General features: G+C 45.9%; 1 protein-coding gene across 1 annotated transcript in view; it reads right to left on the bottom strand.

The window, feature by feature from the left end:
- PNOC (prepronociceptin) overlaps nt 1-13,068 on the bottom strand; it is a 70,306-nt gene extending 57,238 nt beyond the window's left edge. The window contains exon 1 of the mRNA XM_061626504.1: nt 12,993-13,068. The gene's annotated coding sequence lies outside the window, so the exon portion shown is untranslated. The remainder of the gene's footprint in view (nt 1-12,992) is intronic.
- Nucleotides 13,069-14,401: the final 1,333 nt, after the last annotated feature.

Below are 14,401 nucleotides of genomic sequence, written 5' to 3' on the forward strand. Positions count from 1 at the left end.
CTGGGATTCTGTTCTCACAGTGGCAGACAGCAGTGGAGATAGAGCTTAGCCATCATGGTTAGGAGCCGCTGATCACTTTATCTGCCATGGATTTGTCTAATCCACAGTCTGTGTCTGTGTTAGAATTGCTTAATATGTTTTTAATAATGTTTTTAACCCTTTTTTAAAGTTGTTTTTTAAAATGTTTTTAACACTTTTGTTTTAATGTATTTTAAGATCTGTTTTTATGATGTTTTAAAGTGTTTTTAGCGCTTTGTTTGCCACCCTGGGCTCCTGCTGGGAGGAAGGGCGGGATATAAATGAAATAATAAATAAATAAAATAAAATAAATAATCCTCTTATAAAGCCATCTGCAGTGATGGCCATCATTACCTCATGTAAGAGCAAATTCCATAGTTTAGCTATCTGCTGTTGTGAAGAAAACCCATCTTTTGTCTGTCCTCAGTCTTCCAACACAACTTCATTAGATGGCCCCAGGTTCTAGTATTATGAAAGAATGAGAAAAACTCTATATGCTGTCTCCACACTAGGCATAATCTTATACACCTCTACCTTGTCCTATCTTCCTTGCCTTTTTAAAAAACTAAAAAGCCCCAAATCGTGTAACCTTTCCTAAAAGGAGAGTTGCTCCATCCCCTTGATCATTGTGGTTGCCCTTTTTGGAACCTTTTCCAACTGGACAATGCTGTTTTTGAGGTGAGGTGACCAGAACTGTACACAATATTCCAAATGCAGCTGCACCATAGATTTGTATAACGTCATTATGATATCAGCAGTTTTATTTTCAATGCCTTTCTTAATGATCCCTAGCATGGAGTTTGACTTTTTCACAGCTGCCACACACCAGGTCGACCTCTTCATCAAGCTATCTGCTACAACCCCAAGGCCTCATTCCTGGTCAGTCCCTACCAGTTTGACCCCATGAGCATATATGAGAAATTAAAAGTTAAAATGTACGGTCCTTTAAAATATCTTCAAAGAGCAGGGCTTAAACATTACCCCACATGCTGCCACCCCCTTAAAAAAATGTGATGGCAGGTTTGGGGAAAGAGTTATTTTCCCATCATTTCCAGCTCACACCACCCCAGGTTTTGGGGGCATGCAGCTGGACAGCCATCTGTCGGGAATGCTTTGATTTGGATTCCTGCATTGAGCAGGGGGTTGGACTTGATGGCCTTATAGGCCCCTTCCAACTCTACTATTCTATGATTTCTATGATAATTAAATTTGGGGGCATACATAATGAAATCACCATATCAGCTTGCCCTTGATCAGCAAGGAGGCATCTAGAATTTTAAAAAAAGGGCACAGGTTGCAATCCTAAACACACTTCCTAGAAAGTAAGCCCCATTAAACACAGTGGGAGTTACTTTCAGTAAACAGGCATGTGATTGTGCTGCTGTGCTAGTTCCCGCTTAATCTCTGGGTTTGGCAAGTCTCCAGGAGGATACAATTCCCCCCCCAAAACAGCTTGACTGAATTCGAACTCAGCTAATAAGTGAGTGCTTTGATAGGTTGGTGATCATCTGTCCTTTTTAGTTATCATACTTTGGACACATCATGAGAAGACATGATTCTCTAGAAAAGACAATAATGCTGGGGAAAACAGAAAGAAGTAGAAAAAGAGGAAGGCCAAACAAGAGATGGATTGGCTCCATAAAGGAAGCCACAGACCTGAATTTACAAGATCCGAACAGGGTGGTTCATGACAGATGCTCTTGGAGGTCACTGATTCATAGGGTCGCCATAAGTCGTAGTCGACTTGGAGGCACATAACAACAACAAGCCTGTCCTCCTGTTCCCCTTCCCCCAGCTCCAGTATGAATGGATAGCTAACGTGCATTAGGAAGCGGTGCTGGAAATGACTTGAATGCCCATTCAGAAGAAATGTCTTGGCAAGCAGCAAATGCACTTCTCTATTGAACTTAAGGGCTGTGCCCATCTTCACCCTAAGTGCCCCATTTACAAAGCCAGGTTACGTGATTTCCTGCAGGTGCCTTTCAGGATTCGAAAAGCATCACCCCCAAAACCTTTTTAAATCAAATCACCCCACAACAAAGACTGTTTCTTCTGCACAACTCATGAAGAAGGGCCTTACCTTGGCTGTTATTAATGCAGCAGGATAGAACTGCTGGAGACAAATGACAGCAGTCTGTTCTGACCACTGTTCTAAATGTCTGCAGTCTGTCTAACCAGGAACCTGCGTGTTTTGTTTAAGGTGTGGGACAGACTGGTCCGGGTTACTTGTAGTCAGCCCTTACGTTCTCCAAAGGGGGAAGGAGCAATCGCTTCTTTACCCCAGAATGCGAGGATTTTATAACCTAAGACCTGTACTTTATTTATTTAAAAGCATTTATAAAGCACTTAATATTTTAAAAATCTCTTAAGTGGTGTACAACATAGAAACAATAAACCATATCATTAAAACAAAAATACCACATAAAAACCAACAGAGCAGTAGGTTGTATTCGACGAAGTCCTACTCTGGACCCATTGAAATTAATGAACTTAAGCTAGTCATTAATGTCAATGGGGCTACTCTAAGTGGGACTAGCATTGAATACCACCCAGTAGTATAAAAGCATATATAAGCAGGAATTCATGGAATTCAAACAAATCAAAAGCAGAGTCAGATCTTAAGGGTCAGGGAAAGGCTGAACAAGATGTCTGAAGCAGCTGATGATTTCTGCTTCATGTAGGGCAGAGAGGAAGGGCATCCCAGAGTGCAGTAGCAGGAAATGTCTGTTTTGGGGCTACTGGCCTATGATAGTCTGTAGGGCATAGTAAGTACCATGAGGAGAATTTCACCAGATGATCTAAGTGGTCTTATGGATCTATAGAGAGGCAGGTGGTCTTTCAGGTAACCTGGACCAGAGCTGTCCTGTGTATAAAGAGACACATTCAGCCTGCAATCTGCATCTTGGAATGGAGGGCACTTCCAGATGACTTGTTCACTGAGCTTCATCCTGATATATTTGCAGAGAAGTTAGATGATGTTGGCTGTTGAATTGAGCATTCATCCTGATTTGTTTGCAGGGAGGTTAGATGATGTTGGCTGTTGAATGTGCACAGAGCTGGGAAGTAACTCGTTACAAGTAACGAATTACTTGTAATTCATTACTTTTTTGAGTAATGAGTGGGTAATTCCTTTACATTTTGATTGTAATAGAACTAGCAGTAATTTTACTACTTTTGTGGAGTAATTGTAACGTTTCCAGAATTACTTTTGGCCATTACTTGGGGGGGGAGCAGGGGACGTCTTCTGCTCCTCTGATTTGTGGATAAAAATCATGTGCCTCAAACTGGGCTTCTGTGCAGTGTTGCTCTTTCCTCATGCTCTGTGGATGGGTAGGAGGCGACGAGGGAGGAGGCGGAGAGTGAGATGAGGTGGAGTGGAGAAAACAATTATTTTAAAAAATGGATAGTAGTGAAGAATGGAGTGGAGGGAAAAGGATCCGGAGGTCAAGAACATGGATAAAGGAGGAGGAGGAGGCAGCAGCAGAATGGAGATAAAGAACTGTGGAGGCGAAAGATGACAACGTGTGTGTGTGTGTGTGTGTGTGTGTGTGTGTGTGAGAGAGAGAGAGAGAGAGAGAGAGAGAGAGAGAGAGAGAGAGAATACTGTGTTTGCACTTGGCACACAAAGTGGCCTCCACCACCCTCTCTGGCTACTGTGCTGCATTTGCAGTATTTTAACTTTTTTGCATCTCAGGGGAAAATGTTTGCTTGAGTGAGTGTCCCTTAGTTGGTGGCAGGGCAGGGTCTGGTGGGTGGTTAAGTGAGAGAGATTATGCTGTCTGTCTGAGTGGGGTGGTGGCGGCACTTGGTTTGACGGGAAAAGATCTGAGTAGTGGCCTCAGCCTCCCTCCCCACCTCCCTTACCAGCGGAGAGACCACCATTGCTATCTTATGGATAAAAAGAATTGTTCTACTACCTCTGTATGTGTGTGTTTATTTTTAATGTTGTTTTAGGCTGCTTAGATGTGCAGCAGCCAAGGGCAGCACCTTGGCTGCATTTTTTTAAGTAACTGAAATGTAATTGTAGTGATTACTTTGGAGGAAAAGTAAAGTAATCAGTTAGTTTCAGAGCAATTGCAATTGTAATGGTAATTACTACTTTTTTGGGCCATGTAACTGTAACTGTAATTTATTACTTTTTAAAAGTAATCTTCCGAGCTCTGCACTTTCCTTATCGCAAAAAGTCCAAACCATTGAGGAAGTGGGTTTATTTCATGAAACCTCCAAATGAACTTGTAATCACACAACCTGAATTTACCGGTATGTGACTGAATCCCACCTGAAAATGGCAGCCCAGAACGGCCCAGAGTCTAAAAGCAGACCCCATGGCAACAACATCAAGCTGAATTTTTACACTTTCAAAGAAATAATTCATGCTTGTCTCCTTTGTCTCCATGCCCCTCCTTTGTGTAAAACCTTGCCTAATGAAGAGTTCTGGACAATGCAAAAGCTTGCCACTATTTTGTGACATTTTGGTTGGTCTTAATATAGGCATTCCATAACTGTGGACATTCTAGTGTTCACTCTCAGTGGAGACTTCTATACCTAGAGAGGTAGTGGGCTCCCCGACACTGGAGGCATTCAAGAGGCAGCTGGACAGCCATCTGTCGGGAATGCTTTGATTTGGATTCCTGCATTGAGCAGGGGGTTGGACTTGATGGCCTTGTAGGCCCCTTCCAACTCTACTATTCTATGACTCTATGAGACTATAGCTCCGATGTCAGTGGGGCAATGAATCAGGTCCAGGTTTTAGTCCTAACTTTCAAGGAGTTGTCCAGGGTGCTGAAAGCAATACTATAGTGTAGGCAATACCTTCCTCCTGCTTCTTGGTCTCTTGGTGGCTTTCGATACCGTTGAGCCTGGTATCTTCCTGGACCGGCTCCATGGAATGGGAACCTGGAGCACCGTGTTACGGTGGTTCCAATCCTACCTACAAAGTAGTCCAGAGGGTAGTGTTGGGTGATTGTCTTTTGGGCCCCTGGCATTTGTTCTGTGGGGTGTCACAGAGTGCCATGTTATCCCCAATGCTATTTAATATCTCTATGAAGCCACTGGGAGCAGTCAACTGCCTACTCTGGGTGGGGTGGCACTCCTCCCAAAGGAGCACAGTCTGGGGGTGCTTCCGGACCCAGCTCTGTCACTGGAGGCCCAGGTAGCCTCAGCGGCTAAGAGGGCCTTTTATCAGCTGCATCTGGGGAGACAACTGTGACCACTCCTGGGCCAGAAGAGCTTGGCCACTGTAGTTCAGGCACTGATGACTTCAGGACTGGATTACTGCAGTGCACTCTACATGGGGCTTCCCTTGCACTTGACCTGGAAACTGCAGTTAGTGCAGAATGCTGCAGCCAGACCCTGTCAGCATATAACACCTGTGCTCAGAGATCTGCACAGGTTGCCAATTTGTTACTGGGCCAAGTTCAAGGTGTTACTACTAGTTTATAAAGCCCTCAATAGCTTGGAACCAGTTTACTTGAGAGACCACTTTACCCTATATGTGCCCAATCTGTGGAACAGGTACTGTTACAAGTATTTATGTATTTATTAGATTTGTTGGACGCCCATCTAGCACAGGTTAATCTGCCACTCTGGGCGACTTACAACCAAACACAAGTACATTCCATATAGACATAATCAAAATCCTAACAATTAGAAATTAAAAATTAAAAACTTAAACATTTAACCCCCCCAAGATCTGCAATCTGCCAGCCGAAATTGAATTTAACCCCCCCCCCAAGAACTGCAGTCTGCCAGCCTAATCCCCTTCCCACGCCTGGGTAAAGAGCCAGGTCTTCAAGGTCTGCCGAAAGCATAGCAGGGAGGGGGCCTGACGGAGGTCAGTTGGCAACAAATTCCAAAGCATAGGAGCCACGACAGAAAAGACTCTAGACCTTGTCCTCACCAACCTCGCCTCTTTTACTGGAGGTATAAGAAGTGAGCCATTCAAGGACGATCTTGTAAGCCGGCGCCCCTGGTACGAGTGAAGGCGACTTTTTAAATAGAGTGGGCTGGACTCATGAAGAGCCTTATAAGTTAAAGCCAGGATCTTAAATTTGGCCCGTGCAACCACAGGTAGCCAGTGCAATTCCTTAAGGACTGGGGTGATATGGTCACAGCGGCGACTGCCCTTAATCAGGCGAGCTGCCGCATTCTGCACTAGCTGCAGCTTACGAACCGTAGTCCAGGGAAGACCAACATATAAGGCATTACAATAACCAGCCGGGATAAGACCAGAGCATGTACTGCTTTGGGAAGCAAGTGGCTCGGGAGGTAAGGGCGTGTCCTTCGGACAAGATGTAGCTGATAAAGCGCCACCTGACTGACTGCCACTACCTGCGCCTCCGTAGATAGCTGGGAGTCAAGAATGACCCCCAAATTCCGGACTTGATCTCTTAGGGGCAATAGTACCCTGTTGAGCATCAAATCAGTAACCCCCAATTTCTCTTTATCACCCACCAACAGAACCTCAGTTTTATCAGGTTTCAGTCTGAGCTTACTCCTGCTCATTCAGTCCCTCACCGACTCCAGAGACTTAGACAGCATTTCTATCACCGCTGGTGGGGAAGATTTAAATGAGAGGAAGATCTGGGTATCGTCTGCGTATTGGTGGAATTGCAGCCCAAATCTCCTAATGACAAGTGACACATAATACTTGTTCCGCACTTGTAAGAAATCGTTCTTTTGATATGGCAGCACCTGCTCTTCGGAACTCCCTGCCTCTTGACATCAGGCAGGCGCCTTCGCTGTATTCTTTTTAGTGCCTGCTGAAAACTTTTCTGTTTAGGCAAGCCTATCCAGACACACAGATACTGAAATGTTTTGATCTCTTCTTAGCTTACAGCTGTTTTTAAATCATTTTTTAAAAATGTTTTAGTTACTTGTTTATGACTGTTTTATTGATAATTTTATTGTCTTTTGTAAACCATGTAGAGGTTGGGGTTTTTTTTTACAGTCAAGTGGTATATACATTTTGTTAAATAAATAAATTGTTGCCTGAAGGATTCTGCGTACCTCAAAAATGTGCTGTCCTTCCCTATAAACACATCTGCCCACTTATTCCCAACGAAATAATCAGAGCTATTTTGGACCCTTTCCCTTTTACTTCTCTGAGGTCACTTCCAGACAACCAGTTTATTGAAACTCATCCTGATTCGATTGTGCAAAGTTTGTAGGAGGAGATACAGCTTTGATGGTTTATTGAGCATTCATTTTGATACGTTTGTGGGGAGGTTATACGGTGCAGCATCTAGCAATTGTTATTCCACACTTCCCAGTGCATTTTCCTGTTACTTTCCTTACAGCAAAAAGTCCTTTTTTTAAAAAAGAAAAAATTCGATCTGTTGTGCAAGAGCGCCAAAGCCAGTTTAATTGCACAAGTTGAATTTGCCGGTATGTGATTGAATCCCATCTGCAAAATAGCATCCCATCTGTCCAAGGCGCTTCAGCTCCTTGAATGTGTGGACTAAAACCCGGAGCGGATTCCACTGCCCCACTGACATGGAGCCACCAGCCGCCACTGAAAACAGTGGCAGTCTTCCCTGAGTTTCCACAGTTAAAAGCATAACATAATTCTGTTGTGAACCGCCCAGAGAGCTTCGGCTATGGGGCAGTATAGAAATTTAATAAATAAATTTAATAAATAAATAAACATTGAAGACAGGCTTCAGCTCTTTACAGACGCTTGGCATACTTATGTTCATTTCACTAGTACACCAGGTTCACATAACTCTTTATTTTTAATAGTTAGAATCACAGAATCATAGAATAGTAGAGTTGGAAGGGGTCTATAAGGCCATCAAGTCCAACCCCCTGCTCAATGCAGGAATCCAATGATGCTATCAATGTGTATAGTTTTTTACAGGGTAACAAGATAGGTCCATGCCCTGTGGTGTAGTGGTTAGAGGGTTGGACTAGGTTCAAATCCCCATGTAGATAGGAAAAGCTCACTTGGTGCCCTGGGGCTAGCCACTGTCTCTCAACTTAACCTATCCCGCAGGGTTGCTGTGAAGATAAAATGGAGACAGGGAAGGGAATAACAATTTTGTCACATCCACACCATATATTTAAGCACATTTGAAGCACATGGCTTCCCTCAAAGAATGCTGGGAATGGTCGTTTACCCCCCTCACAGAGCTACAATTCCCAGTGCACTTAACAAACTACAGCTCCCATGATTCTTTGGGAGAAGCCACAGGCTTTAAATTTGCGGTGTGGATGTTTGGATGTTGGATTATGACCTGAGATCATTGGGGAGATGAAATCTAATGTGATAAAGAGAATCATAGAATCATAGAGCCAGTGAGGTGCACTGGTTGGAGTGTCAGACCTGTGGGACCAGGGTTCAAAACCTTCCACAACCATGAAACACACCGGGTGACCTTGGCCCCGTCACAGTCTCTCAGTCTGAGCTACCTCACAGGGGTGTTGTGAGGATAAAATGGAGAGAGAGGAGAACCATGTACGCCACCTTGAGCTTCTTGGAGGAAAGGTGGGATATAAATGTAATAAATAAATAAATAAAATAGTTGTGGCCTGTATGTCACCTTATGCTTTTGGGAGGAAAGGTGGACATTCAGGTAATAATTTTTGCCGGGGGGGGGGAAGGGTTAACAAGGAGGGAAGGAAACAGGGGCATTATGCGCTTGTTCAGTCCAGTGTATGCAGGATCTATTTCAGCAGAGGAGGAAGAGTAACCGAGGTGTTCCACCAATGCTGGATTTTGAGGTGGGGGGAGATTTGAGGTATGTGGGCCGTGCGGGGGGGCACTTAACAGGTAGCCAAGGGGAAAGGGGTCGGGACTTTTGAGAACTCGAGAAGCCTAAGGAGTTCTCTAGTCTGTGAAAGATGAGGGCATTGTGCCACTCTGTCTCTAAGGCAACCTTTGCCAACCAGGTGCCCTCCAGACGGTTTTGGACTACAACTCCCATCAGCTGGGGCTGATGGGAGTTGTAGTCCAAAACCGTCTGGAGGGCGCTCACTTGGCGAAGTCTGCTTTAAAGTGCCACAAGCCCCTTTGCAGATCCATCTATGTTGCTTGGCCGACTCTGCACATGTCCTGATCAGCAGCTGAACATGCGGTGAGAACCGATGTAGGGCCTCCCTCGCAAAGCAGCATGTCTTGAGAGGTGCATAAATCCCATGGGGGGTGGCGGCGCTATATCTGCCGTCGTACATCCACCAACACACGTGATTACCTGGCGTTGCAGTCATACTTGTGATAAAGATGCCTGTGTGACCCTGCCTGTCTGCACATTTCTATAGCAGACACACATGCAATGAGCAGACACACAGATCATAGAATCATAGAATAGTAGAGTTGGAAGGGGCCTATAAGGCCATCAAGTCCAACCCCCTGCTCAATGCAGGAATCCAAATCAAAGCATCCACGTGGCTATCCAGCTGCCTCTTGAAGGCCTCCAGTGTCGGAGAGCCCACTACCTCTCTAGGAAATTGGTTCCATTGTTGTATGACTCTAACAGTTAGGAAGTTTTTCCTGATGTCCAGTCGAAATCTGGCTTCCTGCAACTTGAGCCCATTATTCTGTGTCCTGCATTCTGACCACTTACCGTGCGCTGGGAACACAGGAAGCCAGCTCAAGCCAGGATAGGGTACTTGTCCACCTACCGTGGTTGGCCATGGCTTTTCCAGGGTCTCAGGCGGCACCAGCCTGTTCTGGAGCATCCAGCCCAGGCTGATCCATTAGCGTAAGTGGGGCATCTCACCCCATCAAGTTCAGACTGTCCTCAGCCGGCCTGCACCTGCCTCCTTTCTTACTTACACAGCAGTCTAAGGGGTGGCCCCGCCGGTCAGCCTCAGGGCTGCCTTTGTAGAACTCAGCAGGGAAGAAGATGAGGACAAAACCAGAATTTGTGGCCTTGGCCTGTCATTGGCTCTGGCCCCTCTGCATTTTGGGTGCCCTGCCTTCTGCCCCATAATTTGAATGGGCTCTACTGGTACTATCCTGTGATGGTTGGAGGAGAATCTAACTGTTCCCTGGCAGCCCCCCTGGATTTCTGAGATGGCACTCAAAATTGGTCATATTTCCCCCCGCCTTTGGCAAGAACAATGCAGCTTCCAAGGCCATACATACATACATACATTCCATGACTGAGTTAACCTTTGGAAAATTGCTTTTTAATATGCTTTTAAACCTTATTATTTTAAAAATATGTTTTTTTTTTAAAGTCTTCAGAGCTTTAAAAATGTTTTTAAAGTTGTTTTGTTTTAATGTATTTTAATGTCTGTTTTTATGATGTTTTTAGTGCTTTTGTTTGCTGCCCTGGGCTCCTGCTGGGAGGAAGGGCGGGATATAAATCAAATCATAAACAAACAAATAAATAAAATGATTGTCCGAGTTCACCACCACTACCCTGGATGCCATCCAGCTGACTGGATTTCACCTTCAAAGGATATCCTTGGGGATCTGGGGGAAAGTGCAGAAAAGGGCAACGAAGATGATCAGAAGGCTGGAGCAACACTCCAGTGGGGAAAACCCCAAAAAGGTTTGGAGTATTTTAGTTTGGAAGAAAGGTGAGTAAGAGGCTGATAACATTATGCATGGTGTGGGAAACGTTTTCCTTCCTCTCTCATAATGCCCAAGGGGAACATCTGGTGAAGCTGAATGTTGGAAGATTCAGGACAGACAAAGGAAAGGACTCAGCGCATAGTGAAACTATGGCTTTTTCTCCCACAAGATGCAGTGATGCCACCAAGTTAAACAGAGGAGAAGGCTATCAATGACTATTAGTTATGAAAGGTGCACGCAGCCTCTGGGAACAGAGGTTGGTCGAGATCACAAGTGGGGAAGGTGCTCCTATCACACTCAGTTCTTGCTTCCCAGAGGCACCTGGCTGGACTAGACCGGCCTTTGGTCTGATCTGGCAAAGGCTCTTGTTATGTACTTTTGGAAGAGTTAAGCATGTGTGCAACTCTTACCCAACTCTAGCCAGGTTGTGTGGTTTTCACAAAGGGAGCAGCAGAGAGAGATGCAGCTCAAAGACGGGTGCACTTGGAAGCCGAGTCTCTAGGCGCCCAACAGGAATTGCTTTCTAGTAAAACTACAGCTTTAGGAAAGTATTCTCAAAGCCTAAAATTGCACTCCATTTTCTCCTATGTTCATAAATGCACATTCAGGAATCTATCTTCCTTTTTTTTTTTAATTATCCAAAGCATTGCAAAGGTTTTGCTTGCTGTTGCAGTATTTCCATTTTAACACCATGTTTGTAACTATCAGATATGCTTGCATCTGACAGACACAGGAAAGAAATCAAACAGATAGGCACTGTCCAACAGTGTTCTTTAGAGGATACCGTTAAATCCCCACCATGTTTAATCCTCCCCCTGTCCTTTATGGAAAGCTACAATTAGTTTTCCTGCATGCCAGAGAATGGGACTATATAAACTTACATACACCAAATGTCATCTGGGAAGTAGGTGCCATTGATCTAACTGAGATAATCATAATGGAAAAACCCAGTTCTCATTCATTTCCTTTCTAAAAACCAGAGCAAACTACAATACAAGGCTGCATTTCATCATAAAGGCATTTGGAATTTCGATTGTAACGCAGTTCTGAAATAGGAGAACACACACACCCTTGTAATTGCGGCAACCACAACATCCTACCTGCCTACTTATCTACCTATCTATCCACCTAGTTTCTATCCTTTGCAATAAATCCACCCCAACCCACTGTGGATCTGCATTTGCTATAGATTTCCCCAGTTGGTTGGACCTCTGCAGAAGCGCAAGTGGCGCGGTGTGCATCCTATCGTAAAATTGACTATAATTGGCGAAATTACACAGTACAGGGAAAGTGCTAAACAAAGACCCCCAACCCTTCAGCCACAAAAACGTAGTCCTAGAGAGGGAAAAGAAGTTTTGTCGTCCTTAGTCAAAGCCTGTGAGTGTTTCCCAGAACAAGGCTTAAAATATTCAGCCCTTTCTCTGCGGGCAGTTTAAAAAGCTTCGTTCCTCATTCAACCGGTTCCGGGAACAAACCTTTAAGTCAGCCATAAATAAAGTTCTTAAGTTTTTTTGGAGTGGGGGCAGGGTTGGTTTAGAAATGGAATGTGGGATTAAAAATATCAGTTGTGGGGAAATGATGATCCAAGGAGCCTAACAGTGCAATCCTGTGCATGTCTACTCAGAAGTGAGCCCCACTCAGTTCACTGCAGCTTACTCCCAGGTAAGGTGCACAGGACTGCACCCTAAAGGAACTTTGCTTCTAGGTTGGACAGATTTCTGTAGGGAATGCACAATAATCTTCCAGGGGATTATTCGCTTTGCAAGGGAATGAAACGGACGCAAGAAACAGAAAAACTGGGAGCACAGTGTTGCCTTTGATCAATAGGAGAAGGTTTCCTGTTAACGAAATAGTTTCAAAACAAACAGTTCAGCACCAGCTGGTGAGAAATATCAACAGGAAAGCAAAAAAAAAAAGGGGGGGTGTTATGGCAAATAAATTGATGTCCTTTACTTTTTAAAAGCACTATATGCATGATTAGCAAAATGCCGCCTTGCCCATACTAATACATTGCAATACACGATAATATTTCTTTCTCTCAAATTTGATCATTTTTTCTGTGCTTCCCCCCGCCTCGGAGGTTTTTCCTTTTTTAAAAAAAAGAAGAAAAGTAGCTGGCTTTCTGAAAAGACAAATTGTCTCTCTATGCCACCATTCCAGGCAAACCTTATCAAAAGAAGGGGACATTCTTTCAACTCTGCTCAGGGACGGAAACATCTTTGAGCCGCGGATCTCCTCGCGGGAGAGGTTGGGGGGAGGAGGGGGAGGTCAGCAGACAGCCCTAAAGCCCCCGAGCCCCCCTCCCAGGCCCTTCCCACCGAAATCTCCCAGCTGCAAAGCTCTGGGCTGGGAAGGGCAAGGCACTCACTTTCCCAAGCAGCGCTAGGCATCCCCGGGACAAAGAGAGCGGAGTGGCAGGCTGGCGATGGGAGGGGGGGGGGCGAGCGCCTACCTGCCTGTGCGCTCCGAGTCCCACGGTTTCCTCTGATGTTCAAATCGAGCTCTGTCTCTTTGTCAGCGTGGCCCCCTATATATGTACACGGGAGGCACACACGCACACACACATCAACCTCCCCAGCCATTCACATGTGGATCGGTGAGTCCAGCCCTCTGAAGAAGCCACCTGACTGTTCCCCTGACTAACAGCTGGGCACCCCTCGGCACCCTCCGAGGAAACCTCCCAGGGAAGTGTTTGTCACACTTTGTGCTCTGGAACAAAGGGACAGGGACACAAGCACAGGCAGGCAGGGGCAGGCCATCCTGCGCTGCGACCACACCGGCAGCCCTGAAGGAAGGGTGCTCATGGAGGGTCCACATGCTCGCGTCTCTCTGGGTGCACTGCTGTTCACTCTCGCATCACATCACGGATGAGATTCCCGGCAGCCGTCATGCTTCCAGACCTCATGGAGCACAGGCAGATGCATTATACCAGGTCAGCTTATTTGCCCATCTAGGCCAGTATTGTCTGCTCTGATTGGCAGCAGCCCTCTCCTCTCCTCTCTGCCCCAGCGAGGCTGCCCAGTGGTCCTTCCCATCACCTGCTACCTGCTCCTTTTAACTGGGAGACTTGAAAGCCGGGGCCTTCTTCAGGCAAGCAGTGTGCTCTACCGCTGAGCTTCTGCCTGCCCCCTGTTGAGAGTTAAAAGAGTGGAGAGGCTCAAGCTATGAGATGGGAAGTCTGAAGTTCAAATCCCACCGTCGCCACCAATTTATTAGGTGACCTTAGGCCAGATTCCATGGCTCAGTCCTTCCCCCATGACACATAGCAGGGTGGGGAACCTGTGCCGCCCCTCCCCCATGTTGTTGGGCTCCAACTCCTGTCAACAGCAGTTAGCAATGCATATGGCCAAGGATTATGGGTGCTGTAGTCCTGCAAAATCTGGAGAGCTGACAATAACAGCTATGTCCTGCTTCCATTGTTGGAGTCAGTGTGCCTCTCCATATTGGTTGTGAGCCATCACAAGTGGGGAGGGTGCTCTTGCACTCAGGGCTTCCCATTGGGGCACCTGGTTGGCCACTGTGAGAACAGGGTGCTGGACTAGGTGGGCCACTGGCCGGATCCAGCTGTAAGAGATAACACTATTTGGCCTACAGTGGGAAGGGCTCAGTGGCAGATCATCTGCCTTCCATCCACAAGGTCTGAGGTTCATTCCCTGATGTCTCCAAGGGAGGCCTGAGTCAGTCTGTGTCAACAGTACTGAGCTAGAGAGACCATTGGTCTGACTCAGCATGAGGCAGCCTCCCGTGTTCCTAATGTTGTTATGGACGGCCAGGAGACAGTGGTGACTCGTGCCCACTGGGACTGGTGGGGCAGACGTCAGGGTGCCCAACAGTCAGGGCAGCCACAGCCAATGACAGCAG

The sequence above is a fragment of the Rhineura floridana genome, chromosome 4, assembly GCF_030035675.1.
Source record: "Rhineura floridana isolate rRhiFlo1 chromosome 4, rRhiFlo1.hap2, whole genome shotgun sequence".
Classification (NCBI taxonomy): Eukaryota; Metazoa; Chordata; class Lepidosauria; order Squamata; family Rhineuridae; genus Rhineura; species Rhineura floridana.